The 22,277-nt window shown below is 39.0% G+C and overlaps 1 non-coding gene across 1 annotated transcript; it reads right to left on the reverse strand.

Moving 5' to 3' along the window:
- Positions 1–19,639: 19,639 nt before the first annotated feature.
- LOC122098120 lies at positions 19,640–19,746 on the reverse strand. Its single transcript, XR_006145669.1, has one exon. It is a non-coding gene; the product is annotated as a U6 spliceosomal RNA (small nuclear RNA).
- Between the last annotated feature and the right edge of the window lie 2,531 nt (positions 19,747–22,277).

Consider the following 22,277-nt stretch of genomic DNA (forward strand, 5'->3'; position numbering starts at 1 on the left):
CTGGACAACCCCAACATTGCTTTCATTGTTTCATATGAAGAAAAGACTTTTTTTTTAAAGTAAAGACAGTTTTTCACAGATATTTATATCAATTAGGTATGTATTTCTTAAGGCCTTCAGGAAGAATGCTGTGATCATGTTGATGGAAGCTGATTTCTTTTTTTTTGGTCCGGTGGTGGGGCCTGAACTCTGGGCCTGGGTGCTGTCCCTCAGCTCATCAGCTCAAGGCTAGCGCTCTACCACTTGAGCCACAGCGCCACTTCCGGCTTTTTTCTCTTTGCTTATGTGGTGCTGAGGAATCGAACCTAGGGCCTCGAGCATGCAAGGCAAACACTCTACCACGGAGCCACCTTCCCAGCCCCTGGAAGCTGATTTCTACACAATGGAAGCTGGTGTCTACACAATGTGCAGACACCATTCCAAGCACTGCACCTGCATTAGGGTAATTTTAGTGCTCATGAGTATTTTTCAAGTTAAGAAATGAATTAAGTATTTTATTAAAAACAGAAGTAGGCAAAAGGCTAAACAAATTTCCTAAGTACCTAAGACTGATCAGTGTTGTAGACCCATAATTCAAATCCAGGTTTCCACCAGGCATATCTGAGGATATTCTGTGTCACATTCATTACCTTTCAAGATCTATGGAGCAGATGAACCCATATTATCTTCCTAATTATGGTAATAACGGCAATGACATTGCTACAGGATATAAATATTTTTAAATGAAAAGGGTGTGGGTAATGATATTGTAAATGATCTTTATACCAAGTAAAGATTGGTTTAATTTCAAAAGAAATACTTGAATGAACATCATTCAGCTTCCACTGTTTATTATTCCTGGAGTAATTGCTTAAGGAGAACAAATCCATGTCAAAGACACTTGTGCTGATGAACACAGGCTTTTAGCATTAAGTACCTTGAATATACAGGGAATAGTTTGTTGTGGATATATAATCCAAACAAGTAATTTTTGTGGCTACTTACTTCCTTGTTGTACCAAAGAAAATCTGTTCCGTATTCTAAAACATGTATCAATTTAATGGATATTAGTGATACCAGTTTGAATTAGGTGTGCGTAATATATGTAATGTATGCTATTACATAACATATGAATGTTATAGTTATAATGTATGTATCATTACTGATATTCTATAACTACTATAAATAATATATGTATAAAACTGGTTTTAGTATTATACTGTGAAGGATAGAAGGAATGACAACTTTATTTATATAAATATATTTGTAAGTTGTAGTCACATAAGTTATTTTTGTGCCAATACTGAGACTTGTACTATGGTCTGGGTGTTGTCCCTGATCCATTTCACTCAGACTAGCTTCATATAGCTATCTTCAGAACTCAGCACCTAAGTAGCTTGGATTGCAGATATTAGTCATGTTAAATTTTTTAATTCCATCCTTGGTAGGTTTGTACATAATTATTTTTGAATGTTCAATTATATTATGATAGTCCATTTCTAAACCAACTCAGAATAAATAACTACTTATTGGAGAAAACTATATATTGCAATTGAAATTGTAAGGACCCTATTTTACTATCAATTTTCAAAGATATTGCTAGTTTAATTCCTGGACAGACAAGTAGAAAAATTAATTTATGTGTGCATAATACATGTAATATACAAATAATATATTTATAGTATATGCATAATTAGGGATATTCTATAATTACTATAAATAATATATGTATAAAACTGGTTTTAATATTATACTATGAAGGATACAAGGAATGACAACATCCCTATCTTAACTATCTCATTTTCAACAATATGTAAACTATGCTATAAACATATATCATCAAGAAAGCACACCTGTGTAATCACATATTCACCTTCAAATATTCTCCTCATCACTATCAACATCCTCTAAGATTGGCTACAGTTATCTACAGCAAACACTTTGTGATACTTTCTGGGTAATGTTGCTTGTCTTCATCCTTATCAGCCCTTCAGCAACTTCAGTGAAGAGCATTTTCTCCTGCTTTGCCTGTAGATGATATCATCCCAGCAAAGAAACTGTGGCTGGCACTTGAGCACTGGTATATTCAGAGGTTCTTTGGTTGTGTTTTAGTGTAAATGAAAACATACTGATTTGAAAATATTATAAATATTCGTTCTTTAAATTTATTGTTAATTTAAATATAATTGGGGTGGTTTTAGTAGTGCATGCCTTTAAATCTAGCTATTTAAAAGTCTGGAAACAGAGGATCATAGTTTTAAGCTAGACTAGGGAAATGAACCATGAGACACTTATCTTCAACTAAGAACCAAAAAGCTAAAAGTGGAGCTGTGGCTCAAATGGAAGACTTGGCAGCCTGAGCATAAAAGAAAAGTAAAAGAACCTAGGCCCCTAATTTAAGTCACAGTATTAGCACTCATATACTATATATACATATACATGGTTCCTAAAATATCCTGTGAGTTAATTTATGAAAACCTGGTCATAGATTACATATGAGGTGTGAAGAAGTATGTAAGTCTGAAGTGACCCGAAGGTATTTTGACAAGACAACTAGAAGAGTTGTCACTTAATCGAATAGTAATGAGGGATAGGTTTGTAGATAAAGATCAAAGCTCACTTTGGGATCTTTTGAGTTTCTTAAAATCAGCAGCTAGGAGTTGTCAGTAGACAGGATGCTATAAAGGACTTGAATTAAAGAAAGAACAGAGCTGGAGGAAAAAAACAGAAATAGTTACATTTACTCAATGGTAACAATCATGAGAAGGAAGATTACAGAACTTAGCCCTGAGATACACAAATATATAAAACATGACAAATGAAGAAAAACTAATAAGGATGTAATGCAGACTTATAGGGATAGGTATTTTTAATGTTTAAGGGCTATGAAGTGATTGTGTGATGACCTAAAATTTAAGAAATTGGTAAGGTCAACTATTCCTTGGGCCAATCATAGCTGATAGTTTAAGTAAAAAGGGGCCACAGTAGTGTGTCTTGATATATCAAAGTGAAAACAGATCAATATTTGGAAAGCCATTTTTTGGACATGTAGTTGGAGTGACAATTACTGCAGTTTGTTCAAGTGTCAGTAGAAGGGTACAGTTTTAGCACAATGATAGAAATCTTTCAGGGATCTGGTAGATTTTCCCTCTGTCTTCAATTTCCTTTTTTTTTTTCTGAGAACTAAAATATCATCACTGGAATCCAGTCTCAAATTGTGCTTTTGGCAAGTTACCAGATATTCAGTCTATCACATGCCCAAATGACAGAGAACGGGAACAGGTATACATTGAGCACTCACAGTAGACTGGTCTCTGGAATTTCTCATGAAGAGCCTTCTGCCGTTGTGGGATAGATAGGGCTGGATAATATACAAAATAGCCATCATACATTGAAAGTATTCTGCTAAGTTGACACCTGAGATACTGGATATTTTAACTGCATTGTATTGATTTTGATGAATCAGTTAATCAGATTCCTTATACCATATCATGTTACTAGACTGTGAAATGCATGTTTATTGCATTTTCTTTGTATAACATATAGTATGTTTTGAAATTTGGTATAAATCATTCATCGTTTTATTTTTTCAATATGGATTACTCCTAGTTCTCAAGCTTGGGGAAATGCCCTGGAAATTTGTACCTTGAAGTCATATGTTGCCATGTGTCATATCCTATTTTCCTTGTACAGAGTTGGTAATAAATCATATGTAATTTATTTTTTATTTTAATTTATTGTCTATTGCAGAGTTTGAACTAGGGCCCTGGGCACTGTTCCTGAGGTCATTGGCCCAAGGTTATCTCTCTACAACATCGAGCCACAGTATCAATTTTAGTCATGTGTGATTAGTTGGTGATAAGTGTCTCAAGAGAACTTTTCTGCCCAAGCTGGCTTTGAACTGTGATCCTCAGATATCAGCCTCCAGATTAGCCAAGATTACAGGCATGAGCTACCAGCACCTGGCTATACGTAATCTAAACTGAAGTTTTCTTCAGGTGTTTAATCCTACATTGAAGTTATTTTTCTTACAAACTTCCTAATACATATGTAATCTATTCTATTTTGAAAAGTACTGTTGTACCTCCCACTTACTTGTGGCATTTCTGAAATCCAAGTTCCTCTGTGTTTCAAGGTAGATACTTTTGCCTGTAACAAGTATTGTTGTTAAACACATAACATCTGGCTACTTAGAAAACAAAAGATGTGAAACTACTGTAGCCAGATAAAGAACTTCCAGGAAAATTCAAGGGCAACTCATGTACTCTCTGTGTAGGTGAATAGGGACCATAGAAAAGAAATTCTTATACTTGTAAGTGATTGAATGTGTGTGCACATAGATGATCACTTGTTTATCTGTTGCTATAGTTTTACACATTCACTAGTAAAACAATATCATATATATATATGCAGATCACAGTTTCCAAAAATCCAGGAACCACCTCCATGGGCATCACTTTCTTATGTTGCTCTTTGGGTAATAAGAATGAAACCTGGAACTTTCCAGTTGTAGAGAAATTACTCAGCAATTCAAGCATTTATCTTTCAATATATTGCTTGTTCCTAACACTAAAATTAGAAAGACTGTTAATATATAATATATGTTATATAGAATATATTTAATATATTATATATAACGTATAATATATTGCATATTATAATGTATGCTATATATAATACCTGACAGTAGTATATATTTGTAAGGAAAAATACAATAAACATATCAATGTCCATACTTTCCTAGCCATGATTAAGTTCAGTAGATTTAGGTGCATTACATCTCAATAGGAAAAGTATACTGAAGTTCTGAGGACCTTGAGCTAGATAAGGAGAATTCCTGTAAAAGAAGCCTCTCCTCAATTATGAGAAAAGATGTTTGGAAATTTGTTTGGGTTTTTTTTGGGGGGGGTGGTAATGGGGCCTAACTCTGGGCCTGGGTGCTGTCCCTCACCTCTTCAAATCAGGGCTAGTGCTCAACCACTCAAGCCATAGCACCACTTCTTTTTTTTTTTTTTTAATATTTTTTATTGTGAAAATACTGTACAGAGGAGTTACAATTACATGGACAAGATAATGAGAACATTTCTTATCAATCATTGTAGCCTCCTCCTTTGTTTACCCTTCCCATTCCTTCCCAGCCACCCTCCGCAGCCCCCACTCAATCCCCCCCACACCAAAGTTGTAAAGTTTGTTTTTGACATGACAACTTGTACTTCTCATTGTTGCAACAGGTCCACCTGTATCCTTATTTAAACGACTAGTTTTTCCCCGTCCCCTCCACAAATTATACCGACATCAAATACAGTGAAAACTGGGGTTATACTGTGGGGGAGGGACATAAAAAGCAAAAAGGAATAATCTTATAAATGCATTAGAAACAAATGCATGAAAGAAAAAAAACCATTTAAATGCATGTCTTAGGGTTCATTTTTCAAAACATCACCTTATCTGACCTTTTCTGCTTGACTCATACATATACTAGATATTGCAAATAAGGGAAACCATGGAACCTATGTTTCTTTGGGGCCATAGCACCACTTCTGGCTGGGGAATCGAACCCAGGGCCTCATGCATATAAGGCAAGCACTCTAACCACTGAGCCACCTTCCCAGCCCAAGTTTGGTAGTTTTTGAGAAGAGGAATTTGGCATTTGCCTTTCATCCTTGATTAGTAGGTATCATTTTGCTCCAAATTTTGTCTCCTTTTATGTTCCCTAAACACTTACACAGGATCATCATTCCATAGCATATCGTTAAGTCCTTCTTTTATTTCTTTTATCATTATTGTTTTGTTGTTGTTGTTTTGCTGATGCTGAAGCTTGAACTCAGGGACTAGGCAGTGTCACTGAGCTCCAGGCTAGTGATCTACCACTTGAGCCACAGTACTACTTCTGGATTTTTCTTCCTGGGCTTGCTTTGAATCATAATACTCAGATCCCACCATCCTGGGTAGCTTGGATTACAGATGTGGGCCACCAGGGCCCAGCAAGTACCTCTCTTTTAGATATTATTCTAAAAGCCTCCTATCCAAGGTCACTCCTAAGATAGTAAATGGAACTATGCCAATAGTTCCTTCACACTCTCATCTCCTGTTATGGCTATGGTGGGTCTTTTCCATCTTATTTTGAACCTACTTGACTGTTCTCTTCCTTATCCATGGTTCTAGGTGTGTTACTAATAATTAACTAAATTTAGTGGGTATAAACCCTAAATCACTCAACTATAAATTTCATTTAATTTTTTCAATATGATTGTTTTTCTGTACAAATATGAGCTTATACTCAGCTTCTTGCACCTACCTCTTGGCATAAGCAGAGCCTAGGCTTATTCTACCTCAAATACAAGAGGTTAGCCAAATAATTACCTACAGTATTCCTGCCTAGGAGTCAGGACAAGTAGTTGAGTGCCTGAAAGAAGCAATGCATTCCTGGCATGGGAAGGGGTGGGAGAGACAAGAGCCTAGAGAACAAACTGGCAGTCACAACATTTAACAACTTCTCCTTTGGGGAAACTGACCTCCTGCAAAGAGGCGGTGAGATAACACCTAGTGAATTTTCATATATGAAGGAAGTTGTCATGTCTCACTACACAACTCACTTGTAGTCAAAGAGAGGGTCATTGTTTTGTGTCCTCCATAGGTCCAGTCTCACGTAATCTCCATCTTAGACTTTGCCCAGACTCTATTCCTACCAGAAGATCCCTAATGAGGAGAAAAGTGTGATCTCTTGGCTTCTGACTGGCCCTGTGGGAACTGAGGCCACTTTTAGTTTTGAACCTATTCCTCCTGACAAGGCTGTGGTGGGTGGTGGGAAAGCTCATTCTCTGAATTGTGCCCTAGTACCAAATCTCTTCAGAGAAAGCCAAGGAATTACAGATTCTGCCGGGGGTAGGGGGGGTGGGGGAGGGTGCGGTGAGTTTCTCCATATCCAAAGAGTTCAATTAATATCTGATTATAAGGCCCAAGTGTAGGTCCTTCAAAAGATCCTTCAAGCTGGAGTGGATGTTAGCTCAGACTCCAGGCCATCCTCATATTTCTCCAGCTCTTTCTCATGAACAAAATGGTCATAGGAGTTGAGTTCAGAAACAAGGAGAAATGAGAAAAGCAGAAGAATCATTGGCAGGGGGAGGAATTAGAAACTATGGGTGAAAAAAGGGCTCAGAAAATCTAGGATCACTCACATCATTTGGGAACCACATCATAAGATTAGGGAATAAAAGTAATAAATTACTACCTAATTAGTAACTCCACTGCTCTGACTACATTACAACTGTTCTGTCAAAAGGTACTGTCCTAGCTCTATTTTGATGAGGAAAATGGAGCACATTCACAAAGTTCTCAGTATCTTCATCCATAGCCACGTTGTTCTTACTCTCTACTTTTCTGTTACTTTCCTTTGCTGGATTCTATCAATGACACTTGAAAGTGTTATCATCTTCAGACATGTAATTACATTTTCTTTTAATCCATTTGTTATAAAAATAAAACAAATTATGGGGAAAACTATGTCTATGGTACATTTTCTTCCAAGGCATATTTATTTTATGTTAAGTATTATTTTAATAGTTTCATTTTTAAAACTTGAGGAAAATGTTTTGTTACTATTAGCACTAATTATTGCACCTGTTTTTGTATTTTTCCATGTCTGTATGTTTGTTATTAAGCTTCTAAAATTTTCTTTTCCCCCAACTGTTGCCTTCTTAAAATTTCTTCAAATTATAAACTATATATAATAGTCCTGTATGTGTTCATTGATATATTTAAATTTTGATCTAATATCCACATATTATAGGATCTCTTCAAACTATTGTAATTGCTCTGAAAATCTGTATGGAGGTCCCTCATTAAAGCAAAAACACAATGCCACAAAACCCAATGAAAATAGGATTAGGTATCTATCCAAAAATATTTAGCAATGATACAGTAGAAATATTCACTTCTCACTGAGTGCCGGTGCCTCACACCTGTAATGCTAGCTACTCAGGAGGCTGAGATCTGAGGATCGAGGTTCAAAGCCAGCCTGGGCAGGAAAGTCTGTGAAACTCTTATCTTCAATAAACCACCAGAAACCCGGAAGTGGCACTGTAGCTCTAGTGGTAAAGCACTCGCATTGAGCTGAAGAGGTGAGGGACAGCACTCAGACCCAGAGTTCAAGCCCATGACCAACAACAACAACAACAAAAAAAGCTGATAATGAGCTGAGCTGCTAGAGGTAGTTTCCCTAAAGATTTAAGAGCTAAAAGTGGAGAGGCAAACCAAGAGCTCTGCACCACATCAGTCCACCATGCCAAATGCTTCTACCATAGTACTAGCTACCCAGTTTGCACACTCATGACCTTTTTACCCTGATTGTGCCCCACAATCCCTCACAACTTTTACTCTTTAACTTTGTCTATGCTTTCTTGTCCCTGCTAAACTCTTCTGGATGCCTGTATTAGCTACCCCAACCCTTGCAAAGCTGTTGCTGCTACCCAATTTCCTGCCACTTCAACTCAGTTATTACAGTCACAATTACCCATTCTCTGGTATCCTAGTCTCTGCTACTCTTTTCTGCTACCCATAATTCGTAACACCATGGTTCCAGCCACTTGACCCCTGACACCCTTGTCTCTGATACCACATTCCCAAACAAAACAAGGGAAGAGTGGGCACAGACAGTCGACTTGGGTACTCCTCTTGCAGGCACATTGGGACATTATTCCTCAGGTATTTAACACAAGGGACTTACTGGCGGTGGAAAGAAATGAGGTTACTCAGTGGTGACTAATATCCAAGGATATCAACTGACAACTTGTTGCTAGGAAAAGAAAGCCCTAAGGTGACAGTTAATGAGAAAAAGTTTTACAAAGATATTGGGGATGATGCAATAGGTTTAGCTTAGTCCCTTCTACTAGTGATCTGAATTATTTTTTGACATAGACATGTAACTACTTTGCATTTTAAAAATTATATGAAGATGCACCTTTGTGTGGTACTTATATTAATTTATGAAATAGTTGCATATGATCACGTTAATGATATTCAATATTTTATGTTCAATGTTATGCTCATGAGGCTGCCTTTGGCAATATTAATTGAGCTCTCTAACAACAAATGGAATTTCATTGTCAAATACTACAAGGAGATTACTGATGCTAGTACCGAAATGAAAGCTGGAACAAAAAAACTGAAGAAAGCTGCAAGTTTGATGGGAAGGAGTCAGTGGTAAGGGCTATGATGAAAGAGAAATTTTTCACCATGGAATCTTGGAAGAATAGAATGTGTTTTGTTGAATTACTAGCTTTTTAAACCTTCTTTGAAAGCAGAACATTATTTTTATTCTTGCTTTTTGGTAGCCGTTTAATGAATGGTTTAACAAAAAAATTATCAAAATGACTGAAAATTAAATGATGTGAATTATCAAATTAACATTATAACTAAAGTTGCCCTGAGATGCAGGAAGATTGGATTCTTTTCTATTAAATTAATGGAATAAACTTCCTTTTGAATGGTTGGACAGTCCATGACACTTGTTCCAAAACAAGAAAAGATACTGGAGAGAAAAAAAAAGAGGAAGGAGACTCAACACAGCTGAAATTAGCATGTTCTCATTTGGAGTTTAATGGTTTTTTCTACAAAGAATAAGAACTTCATCTTAACATAATAATTTCAAAATGGATGTGCTACAGGATAGCTTGTAAATGTAATATTTAATGCTGTTGAATTACTTGAAGACAAATGTTTACCGAAAACTTTAAATTCCAGAAAAACTGTAATGTTCCAATAAACACCTGGAAGAAATATAATTTAAAAATTCATGGTTCAAAGCAAACCCTGGCAGGAAAGTCTGTGAGACACTTATCTCCAAACAGGAAGTGGCACTGTGGCTCAAGTGGAAGAGGGCTTCTCTTGAGCTGAAGAACTCAGGGATACGTTAAAACCCAGTCCCTGAGTTCAAGCCCCACGACTGACAAAAAGAAATTTTAAAAAATTAAAGCATTAGGGATTGGAAGAAGACTCAGTGGTAGAGTGCTTGTCTTGCATGAATGAGGTCCTGGTTTCAATTCCTCTGCACCACATAAGCAGAAAAAACTGGAAGTGGTGTTGTGGCTCAAGTGATATAGCCTTGAGCTGAAGAGCTCAGGGACAGTGCCCAGACCCAAAGTTCAGGCCCCCTACCAACAACAACAACAACAAAAATTAAAGCATCAAACAACCCGAAGAGGTTATCCAGAATAATGAGTGCGGCATTATCCGTTTACATGACTTAGTGACTTGAAACCTAGTTTACCAGGGGAGGTGGTGGGCAATTTGTGTCTTTGCCAAAACCTGCTAAATTATTTTGTACTTTCCCAAGGAGGGACAAAACAGGGAATGGGGGGAAGAGGATAGGTGTTTGTCGGCCTTGCCTTTTGGTTCAGTGATTGTTTTCTGGAGTCAAATTCAGAGAAATCCTGCTTGCAATCCTAGTTGCATGGGGAATGAAGAAGCCAAGCCCTGGAAGTGGACTTTGCACTGTCCTTGGCACGGTTCCAACCACCACTGGATAATCCAAGTCCCATTTCAGGACCAAGATGCCTTGAAGACTACTGATCCACTGGGCAGGTGGACCTAACCACAGTCAGGAAAGGCAAAAAAATCAATGCCGAGGGCAGCACTGGAAATCTACAACAGCCAGAGATTTTTTAATATATTTTATTGTAAAAATACTGTACAGAAGGGGTTCAATTACATGAGTAGGGTAATGTGTACATTTCCTATCGAGCATTGTTACCTCCTCCTTGGTTTTTCCCCTACCATCCCTTCCCTCCCCACCTCTCCAACTCCTCCCTCCTCAATCCCTGCCTGACATTGTAAATTCATTTTCTACATAGTGTCTTGTACATCTCTTCATCACAATGGGTCAACCTGCAGCCCCATTTAAGCATTTTGCTATATCCTTTCCACTCCCAAATCACAAAAGTGAATATACAAGATGCAGAACATTGGAATCAAATACAGTGAAAACAGGGATTATACCGTGGGGGGATGAACCTACAAAAGAATCACATACTGCATTATAAGTATACTAAAAACAAAACCAAGACTGACTTGGGGTATATTTCACTTGACTTCATCTTATGTGGTCATAATAACATAACTTTTGATCTTTTCTGCTTGTCTTAGACATGTACTAGTCCTTGCAGATAAGGGAAAGCATGGGACCTATGTTTCTCTGGGCCTGGCTTACTTCACTTAATATAATTTTTAACAAACCTTTCCATTTCCTAACAAATGGGGCATTGTCATTCCTTCTAATGGAGGCATAGAATTCCATTTTGTGTGTGTGTGTGTGTGTGTCACATTTTCTAGATCCATTCATCTACTGAGGGGAATCGGGTTTGGTTCCATATCATAACTATAGTGAGTAATGCCGCAACAAACATGGTTGTGCTGGTAGCTTTGGTATGACCTTGTTTGTGATCATTTGGGTAAATGCCCAAAAGTGGGATTGCTGGGTCATAGGAAGCTCTAAGTGGAGTCTTTTGAATAATTTCCATACTGCTTTCCAAAGTCGTTGAACAAGTTTACACTCCCACTAACAATGCAGTAGGGCTCCCGCCAGCATCTGTAATTATTACATTTCTTGATTATAGACATTCTAATTGGAATGATGTGCGATCTCAATGCTGTCTGATTTGCATTTCTTTTATGGCTAGAAAAGTTGAGCATTTCTTCATGTGTCTAATGGGCATTTTCATTTCCTCTTCAGAAAAATCTCTCTTTAAGTCTTTAGCCCACTGAGTTATCCGGCAGTTGTTTCTTTGATGATTTGTTGTTGGGGAATTTAATTTTTTGAGTCCTAAGTATATTTTAGATATAAGACCTTGTCCATTTTATGACTCATGAAGTTCTTCTCCCAGTACGTGGGCTGTCTACAGTTCTTGTTAACTTTGACCTTTGCCTTGCAGAAGCTCTGCGGTTTCAAGCAATCCCATTTGCCCAACCTTTCTTTTATTTGTTTTGTTTCTTGTTCTCTATTAAGAAAATTTCAGCGTGTGCTAAAGAGCCCTAGAGTTTCTCCTATTCCTTCATGTAATGTTTTCACCGTGTCTGCTTTTATTTTGAGGTCTTCTGTCCATTTGGAGTTGATTCTGGTGCAGGGCAATATATACGGATCTAGTTTTAGTTTAACAGGTATTTAAACAATTTTGCCAACACCATTTACAGAAAAGGCTATCTTTTTTCCACTCTATTTTTTTTAGCTCCCTTTTCAAAGCTTAGGTGGCTATAGGTCAGTGGATTCATTTCTGAGTCTTCAGTCCTTTTCCATTGGTCCTCAGGTTTGTTGTTGTGCCATTATCAAGCTGTTCTTATTACTGTGGCTTTTTAGTCGAGTTTGACATTTGGAACTGATATTGCTTCAGCACTGTTCTTTCTGCTAAGGATTGACAAACCTACAGCCAGCATTATAGTTAATGGCAAAAAGTTAAAATCATTTCTTATAAATTCAGGAATGAAGGGCTGGGAATGTGGCTCAGTGGTAGAGTGCTTGCCTTGCATGCATGAGGCCCTGGGTTCCATTCCTCAGCACCACATAAGCAAAAAGAATAAAAGCCGGAAGTGGCACTGTGGCTCAAGTAGTAGAGTGCTAGCCTTGAGCTGAAGAGTGGCGGGACAGTGCCCAGGCCCAGAGTTCATGCCCCACGACTAGGGCATGAAATAAATAAATAAAATAAATTCAGGAATGAGATAAGGATGTCTGAGCTGTCCCCCCTCTTCAAATTAGTATTAGAATGCTAGCTGGGGCAATAAGACAAGATACAAACTTAAAGGGGATCCAAATAGGGAAAGATGAAGTAAAACTATCCCTCTTTGCAGATGACATGATCTTGTATTTAAAGAACCTCATGGACTCCACTCCCAAGTTACTTGAGCTGATCAGAAACTTTGGCAAACTAGCAGAATATAAAATTAACCCTCGGAAATCAATGGCTTTCCTGTATTCCATTAACGATAAGAGTGAGGCTGAAAATAGGAAAGCAATACCTTTTTAATATTCACAAAAAAATACAATAGCAAGGAGTTAACTTAAGAGGTGAAGGACCTCTATGATGGAAACTTTAAAAACCTGAAAAAGAAAATGAAAGCAGAACTAAGGAAGTGGGAAACCTCCCACGCTCCTAGATTGGGAAGATTAACATCATGAAAATGGCAATACTGACAAAGGCTATTTCCAGATTCAATGTGATACCTATCAATATCCCAATCTCACTTTCAATGAAATAGAAGAAGCAATCCACAAATTCATATGGAAGAATAAAAGACCCCGAATAGCAGAGAGGACTTTTGTGATTCTCATTTTGTATTACCACTTTCATTCTACAAAGTAATCTATGGATTTTAACTTTCTTCCCTCCCTTTGGATAAACCTCACAAAAACCCTGCCTCTAGCTCCCAAGACACCTAACTCTTAGGTCTGGACAATTGTTCCTAGATAGTGAATTACTTAGTTGTATTTTGAACGCATAAAACATGCATATAAAACTAGCACATTTTGATCTCATGAGAAAACTGCCTTTTTCCCTCTCTCAAATTCATTTCCTGATAGGCATTTTTAGAAAGAATCTATTTTCCTTTGTAGATGAAAGGCTTGTAGGAAACTATGTTTATAATCTGGCTCTTCCTCCTGCACCTCAACACCTAAAACACAAATTTCACAAAGCATTTATAAGAAACAATACAAAAACCAAACACTGGGAAATGCTCAGATGCAGAAAGTTTTACAAAACCCAGAATATAACTCTGCTGTCTGAGGCTGGGGCTCTCTGTGTAAATTAAGAAACCCCAAAAGAGCAGCCAGGAGTACCGGACATGAGTGTCTCTGGCTGATACTCCATGGACAAGGAGCATGGAGGGGCATCCTGAGCCTGCAGGAGAGTGTCTGGAGGAAAGTTTCCCTGCCAGCCTGAGTACAAAAGTTGGCATCACCCCACCTGGGCCTGTATTTCTTGTCTTCTCCCCACAGCTGAGAACAATCATCTCCTACTCCATGGAGGATACTGTACAAGCTGATCCCCAGAGAGGCTTCTGTTTTGTCTGCACTCCTTCCTAGGTGGGTGCCCCCCCACCGTGTGTGTGTGCTATCAGGGGCCCCTTAGGGCCCAGGCCCATGGGGCTTGTGGGTGTTAGATGTGGGTCAGTGTAATTCACGCAGCAGCTTCCCTAGTCCAACAGCAGGTACACACTGATATTCTCCCACAGTCTCAGGTGAGGTGCCCAGAAGCACCCGAGTTGGGTAGGCTGCCACTAGGATCCTACTTCATCAGAGGGGCCAGATGAAGTGGCTGCTGCCTGAATTACTAATTATTTTATGGAGCAGTTATAAACAAATTGATACATATTACTGTATGATATATAATGCTATATCCTTGAGTCTCTAGTCTACAAAATCATTGAACTTGATACTAGCAAGAATGTATTTTATTTTATGTGTTTATAAGCCCATAATGGCAACTGAAATGAAAGTACAACAAAACTCTTCTCCAAAAAGCACATTCTAAAATCACAGAATTTGAAAAAAAATGTATGTAAGTAGTGCAAATGAAATTATACTAGGATAGTAAAATACACACAAAAATATTACATTCATTACATTCAAAAGTAAAATAAGTAAGTACAGAAAGAATTCCTACTGGATAAAAAATATTACAATGGTTTAACAGGTAGAAGTGATATAGGTTATATGTTTCCTTTTTATAAAACTTATTTATATCTTCCTGGTCTGTTTATCTTAGTGAAGGAAAACGTTAGAAAGCAGAAATTATATGTGGCATCTCTTACTTCCAGTACTACAAAGGAGAGTGGCACTTCCTAATGGGAGTCCTGGGATGACACCCATACCCAGCCCATGTAGACTCATCAGAGGTCCCTGTGGTGACCCTGAGGGGGTCTGGAAAACCGCACTGCTGTTGCAGCAGGTGCAGTATTTGTTGTGGTGGGCTGCATCCAACAAGGCTCCATCAGTGACCAGACTAAGCAACACAGCCTCAGGTGCCAAAGCCAGGAGGTAAGGCAGGGCAGACCCCAAGTCCTGCCTTCCATGTGTGTGGCCTGCATTGCCAAGGCCAGACCCATTCCTGCTTTGGATACCAATGAGGGTAGAGGATGAGCCCATTGCTGCCAAAGGGAGCATCCCCGGAATGGCATCCAGAGCTGGGCCCATGTGGACCAGAAGGACAATGGAGGAGGCTATACAGCAAAGCCAAAGGGGCTTTGGTCCTCCAGTGCTGCAGCTGGTGCATGCAAGTCCAGGCTCCTCTGGCACTGATGGGCATATGCAGGGATGGCACCTTACCCGAGATCACAGGGACCAGAAAATGGAGGTCCGTGGGGATGCTGAAGGGGCTCCAGGGTGCTCAGCTGCCACAGCTGTCACAAGCCCGCTGGCAGAAGGGCCAGCACACAACTCTAGTCCCCATTCTGCCCTAAAGTCTGAACCAAGGCTGGGCTGCCTGGCCCCAAGGGGGTGAATTGTCCACCAAGCCTTCCTTCTCCTGTGGACTGTGCAGTGTACAGGCATGGTGTCCTCCACCCCACACCCATGGGGGCAGGCAGTGACCCCAGAACAGAGTCTCACTGGGATGGCACTTGCACCCAGGACCACCGCAGACCAGTACCAGCACACCTGGCAGAGGAGAGGGAAGCAGTGGACTCAACTCCAGCCCCATGGCCGCCAGCTCCTGGGTGAAATGGAACAAGTGAGACTGGGAAGGGAGGTGGGCAGGGTGGGCAGGGCTCATCTGGCAATGGTAGGGACCATGCACACACACATCCCTTCACTGCACATCCACCACAAGGGAGGGGGCTCCACTTCTCAACGGGTGACCTGAAGAGGCCCCACACCCACAGGGACTACATAAATGGAGGTTCACGTGGTGATATTGAAAGGGCTCCAGGGTACAGCCTTGCTCCTGCCCTGATCAACTGGCACACACACAAAAAAAAGGAAAAATGACCACTACACCTTTTCATCAATGATAACCTATTATACTTTCAAAACAGTTTTACTTTCCTCTTGTCCTATATTTTTGCATGGGGCCCTCTGAATTAAACAGAAATCTCCAGGATTTCTTCATGTACAATAATACAAATAAATATAGCTTCTATTCTTTTTTGAATTAAGGGAGGTTGCATTTAGTTCTTTCCCATGTTTGATTCATGAAAAAGAAATCCTGAAGTGTATCTGTAAAACACAAAACTCAAGCTACCCAGAGAGAAATAATCACATGATTAGTGGTTCAAATGATATTTCATCTTTGCATTTCTTTAGAAAACTGCATACTTGGGGCTGGGAAGGTGGCTCAGTGGTAGAGCGCTTGCCTTGCATGCATGAGGCTCTGGGTTTGATTCCTCAGCACCACATAAGCAAAAAGAAAAAAGCCAGAAGTGGCGCTGTGGCTCAAGTGGTAGAGCCCTAGCCTTGAGCTGAAGAACTGAGGGACAGCTCCCAGGCCCAGAGTTCAGGCCCCACAACCGAACCAAGCCCCAAAAAGAAAGAAAGAAAGAAAACTGCATACTACTTTCTACAATGAGAATATTAACCTGTATTTTGACCAAGAGAGTACAAAATTTCCTTTCCTCCACACTCTCACAACATTATTACCTTCTGGGTATTTTCAAGGGCAGGTTTTTACTATGTGTAGTACCCCAGAGTGGCCTTAGAATCAAATCCTCTTACTCCAACCCCCTAAATGCTTGGAATTACAAGCCTTTACCACCACATCTGGCTTCTTTGATTTTGTTGATAAGAGTTATAATAGTTATGAAGTAGTATCATAGTAATTTTGAGTTGCATTTCTCTAATGACTTCTGTTCAGAAAGCATTAAGCCAGCGTAGAAGTGATATTAAACACAAATTTGTAAACCCACTGGTGATTTTCAGGGCTTTTTGGAAAGCAGGTCTATTCAGAACTTTCGTCCATATTAAATCAAGTTTCTTGTTAATCTCATCTTTAATATCTCTATACAAAATGAATACTTAATTCAATATAGTAGAAAGGAAAAATCAATCAACTCCTAACATTTTTCACTTTTCAATAAAATGACATTGCTTAAATCAATTTCTGTTTATACTTGAGACTATACTACTTAATTTGGTTAGACCTTTTACAAAGCTTTACATACTTTATTTATTTTATGTTGATTGCTTTTTCCAAATCCTGCATGTCTAATTGTGGTTTCTTTCAGCCTCATGTAGTTTAGATTTCAAACCGAAGAATAAATGGAAGGAAACAAACAAAACAAGAGTTACTCTCATCTGAAGATGCCTCTACAAGAATGAGGAAAGAGTTCATCCTGCTAAGGATCTATGATAGAATTTCAAAAAGAGAATTCATTCTTCTAGGTTTTCCCTATCTTTGTGATGTACCTTAAATTATATAAAACAAAATATACTGCTCAGATACTTTTATCAGTTTTGTACATTTTTATATGGACTTCACATCTGTCTACAGCATTCCTTCTTTATAATGTCCCTGATATTTTTACACTATCAAGACATAAGATAACCAGCTTGATTTACAGCATGAGAAGTTATCCTCCTGGCTTCCTTGGAAGCAGAGCATGGTCAATAGATAACATTACTTCTGGTTGCTCACTACATGTAATGGTTTCTGTGATACATTTTATTTAGTATTTAAAAAACTGTTGGCTAAACTCAAAGCTCATTCATAGAAGTTTATGTTAAGTTTTTCACAAGTTTTATTTCTCTTAATTCTTAAGATAACATTTGCTATAATACTAATATTATTACCATTTAAGTGTTGGGAAAAATTGTAATTAAAGGCACTAAATGCATGGCCTAAATACACACAGTGAGGAAGAAAATGAGTCAAAGTTTCCAAAAGTCTTTCAGCAATACAGAAAAAGTAGATAAAATCTCACCATTCTCTTACACTCTAAATTCAATATTAATATTGCTCAAGAAATAATAGCATAGCAATTATTGCGGATGATGATTGTTTTCTGTCACAATTTGTCTTCAACACAGACTGTGTTGGTGACATTGCGTTATCATGCACAGAATTGAGCTTATACATTGAGTTTCAAAGACAGCCAAATTTCTTCTGTCCTACAGTTCCATTTTTCTTTTAAAAAAGTACCAAAACTTTTAAATATCATCACTTTCTGTCTTTTAAGAATCCAAAAGAGAAATAAATTCACATTTAATTTAATAAATTCACCTTTACTTTTAAAGCAAAGTGCTTTAAAAGTAGGAGATGATAAAAACAGGCCCCCATGAAGTAAATTTTCTTCTACTTTTAAAATTATTCTGAAAACCTTTTGCTGGTTGGTTACACCTGTAATCTTGTTTACTTGAGATATCTACTCAGGAGGCTGAGATCTGTGGATAACAGTTGGAAGCCAATCAGGGCAAAAATATTTTTGAGATTATTTTTCAAAAAAATTTAATGAACTAGCAAAGAGCCAGGAGTGGAGATGTCACTCATATAGTAGCTCACCAATCTAGAGAGGAAAGGTCTAGCAAGTCCTTAAAGCCCTGAGTTCAAATTCTAAGCACTCCAACACATTTGTGTACATGTGTGCACACACACACACACACATTTATTCAAAATACCCTCGTGTCAGTGTTTTGCATTAATTTATTTGTTAACGAGATTATATGGATAAAATAAGGGAAATTAACTCTTCAATCTCAGAACATTTTTATACATTTTTTATTTTAAAAATATTGCACATAGGGGTTACATTTACATGAGCAAGGTAATGAGTACATTTCCTAACAAGCATTGTTACCTCCTCCTTTATTTTCCCCCCACCATCCCTTCTCTCCCACCTCCACAAGTACACTCCACGCCTCCTCTCTCCTTCCCCTACCTCAATTGTAAAATTCATTTTTCAACATAGGTCTTGTGCATCTCATTGTTACAATGGGTCAACCCGTATCCCTATTTAAGCATTTTGTTGTTTTCTTCTTCTCCCCAAATTAGAGAAACGTATATACAAGATGTAGGTGCACCAACTTCAAATACAGTGAAAAAAGGGGTTATAGCGTGGTTGAGGAGCATATAAAGGAACAAAAAAAATCACATCGTACAGTATAAGTATGTTAGAAATAATAGCAAGATAGAATCACTTGTGTACCTATCTTGGTGTTCGTTTAGCTTAACATCATCTTATCTGTTCAAATGCACATAGCTTAAGACATTTTCTGATAATCCCGGACATATATTAGTTATTGAAAATAAGGGAAACCATGGGACCTATGTTTCTTTGGAGTTGGCTTACTTCACTTAATAAATTTTTTCCAAATCTTTCCATTTCCTAACAAATTGGGCAATGTCATTCTTTCTGATGGAGGCAGAGAATGCAATTGTATATATTTACCACATTTTCTTGATCCATTCATCTACTGAGGGGCATCTGGGTTGGTTCCATATCTTAGCTATGGTAAATAATGCTGCAGTAAACATAGTTGTGCTGGTAGTTTTAGTATGGTCTTGTTTGTGATCCTTTGGGTAAATGAACAAAAGTGGGATTGCTGGGTCATAGGGGAGCTTTATGGGGAGTCGTTTGAGGAAACTCCATACTGCTTTCCAAAGTGGTTGAAGACTTTTACACTCCCACCAAAAATGCAGTAGGGTTCCCTTGTGGCCCCATCTCCTCCAGCATTTGTTGTTGTAAAAATATGGATTGCTTCACTGATTTTCGAGTCATCCTTGAGCAGGGGCCATGCTAATCTTCTCTGTATCATTCCGATGTTAGTGTATGGGCTGCAGGATTAAGCACAGAACATTTTTTATATAGAAGGTGTAATTGATTTTCTTAGTCAATTCCACAAAAAAGTAAGTTCAAAAGAATTGTCATGAAATTTTAGAATCATGCATTTCTTACATAAGCACACATTTTTGATGTTGGCATAATTTGTGGAGGGGAAGGGGAAAATGTTTAAAGAGGGATACAAGTAGACCCATTGCAACAATGAAAGGAACTTTACAACTTTGGCATCTCTACTACTGCCATACCTGCAGATTGTAACTTGATTGCTTCTTTTGAGGTAAGTATCACTATGCCTGGGTCTGCTTGGACTGTGGTCCTCCTAACACAAGCAAAACACATAGCACCCATCAAACTCTAACAGAGTTTCTGAAACTTTTTTTTTTTTTTTTGGTTTGGGCTTGCCTGGAACTGCAATTCTCTAATCTCTGTTTTCTAAGTAGATAATATTACAGGTTTGAGCCACTTTATCCAGTAAAAGTATACAATTTCAAGATATTTTGATATTGCCTATATTTGTGCTTAACATATATAGCTAACCTTAATTTTCTCCCTCTTTTGTTTAGTACTCTGAGTTGAAAACATTGACTTTCTTAATATACATGGCTTTGTTTTGGGTGGAATCTCATCACAATCCAAAAAATCTCCCAAAAGTTTATGTCGAATCATGGAAAAGAAGGCTTCAGGTTGGAAAAAAAAAAACAAAACAATGATCCTTAACTTATAATTGCAGTATAATTATAGTGTTAGTCAATACTTTGTGAAGTATGAGAAGAGAAGGAAGACAGAAATGTGAAAGATGTCAGGTCTCTGGAATTTCTGTAGTTGTCACTTCATGTTATATTCTTCCTTAAAACTTGCTTTATTAAAACCCTCTGGGTGGATATTAGTTGGACTGTTTGGTAACCTTACCCAAGAAATGAAGCTGAGGGCTGAGAAGGTGGCTCAGTGGTAGAGCGCTTGCCTTGCATGCATGAGACCTGGGTTCGATTCCTCAGCACCACATAAGCAAAAAGAAAAAAACCGGAAGTGGCACAGTGGCTCAAGTGGTAGGCTGTGGGTCAGGAGCTGTTTTGCTCAGCATGTTGAACCAGCTTCATGAGGTAAGCCCCTCTGTGCCCTGGCTAGACTGTGATGGTTATTCATTGTCCATCCCATGTGTCCTTCCCCACAACCCTCTGCTACACCGTTGAAGGAAAGTGGATGAGAAGGTGGCGCCTTCTCCCCCTGCCCAGCACAATCCAGGGCCTCTGACCTATACCCCCACCTATCAGACAAGACCCTGGCTATAAGACAATAAAAACACTCCATGTGTACTACCCTTTGCTGGGGAATGTCGTTTTGGTTATGGTGGCGGGGTTCAGAAAAAAAAACCCAGACCTGACACCTCCCGTTGGACATTTGTTCTTGTGACAGAGCGAAGTCATTGCTGTGGATAAGGACGAAGCCTCCATCAGACTGACCTAGAACAATGCTCAAAGATAGGTAGGCTGTTGAAGTATCAAACCCACTCATGTACTTCCTACTCCCAACAAGGAGGTGTAGTGTGGGTGGCCCAGCCCTGGGCCTAAGGGATTATAAATGGATGGTGGTGGCTAGGAGGTCATGGCGCCCACCCATCATCCTGGCTCTCTGGGAGGCTGAGGTCTGATGGTTATGACTCAGAGCAACCAGGCAGGAAAGTCTGTGAGAATCTTATCTCCCATAAACCACCTCCCTCCCCAAAACCACACACAAAAAAGCCAGATGTGGTGCTGTGGCTCAACTGGTAGAGCCTTGGCCGTGAACAAAACAATCTCAGGGATAACACCCAGGGCCTGAATCCAAGCCCTAGGACTAACACAATCATGAAATAAATGATCAGTGTACACCTTTTATCTGACTACCAAGAAAGATGTATTCAGTTTTCTCGCTGGTACATGTAGCTAAAGGTAAGGGGCTCCCTTTCATGTTCCCCTAACCCTCTCCTTCTTTCCTTTATCTGTCCAGGCTTAAGTTGCAGGACAGAATTCGGATCATCCCCCTGGAAGTGACCTTCATTACCTTCCCCATCCACCTCCCTTAGGGTCAGGATCCTGGATGCACTCCCTGCTGGGAGGATCAGGCACCACAGAGATGAGGGTAGGTATCCCCAACACTCACACACATACACACACACAAACACACAAACACCCCTAAGCCAACTCAGACTAGCCTTTTCCAAAGACACTTTATCTCCTTGGATTAACTGACCTAGGAGAGGAACTTGATCCCCTGTAACTGATTATTTTAACTTGGGCTTGCTAGTTGACAGGAGATAAACAGGAGCACACAAAAACCAAAAAGCCTTTGGTGTCCGTCACCTGGGATTCAGGCTCATGCCTGTCATCCTGGGTATTTGGGAGGCTGAAATCTGAGGATCACAGTTTGAAGCCAGCCATAAGCTGGAAAGCCTGTGAAACTCTACTCTCCATGGAACCACCAAGAAGCCAGAAATGGAGCTGTGGTTCAAGTGGTAGAGCACCAGCCTTGAGCAATAAAACTCAGAGAGACAGCTCCCAGAT

Source organism: Dipodomys spectabilis, unplaced genomic scaffold (assembly GCF_019054845.1).
Source record: "Dipodomys spectabilis isolate Male_0828 unplaced genomic scaffold, ASM1905484v1 ptg000460l, whole genome shotgun sequence".
NCBI classification, from domain to species: Eukaryota; Metazoa; Chordata; class Mammalia; order Rodentia; family Heteromyidae; genus Dipodomys; species Dipodomys spectabilis.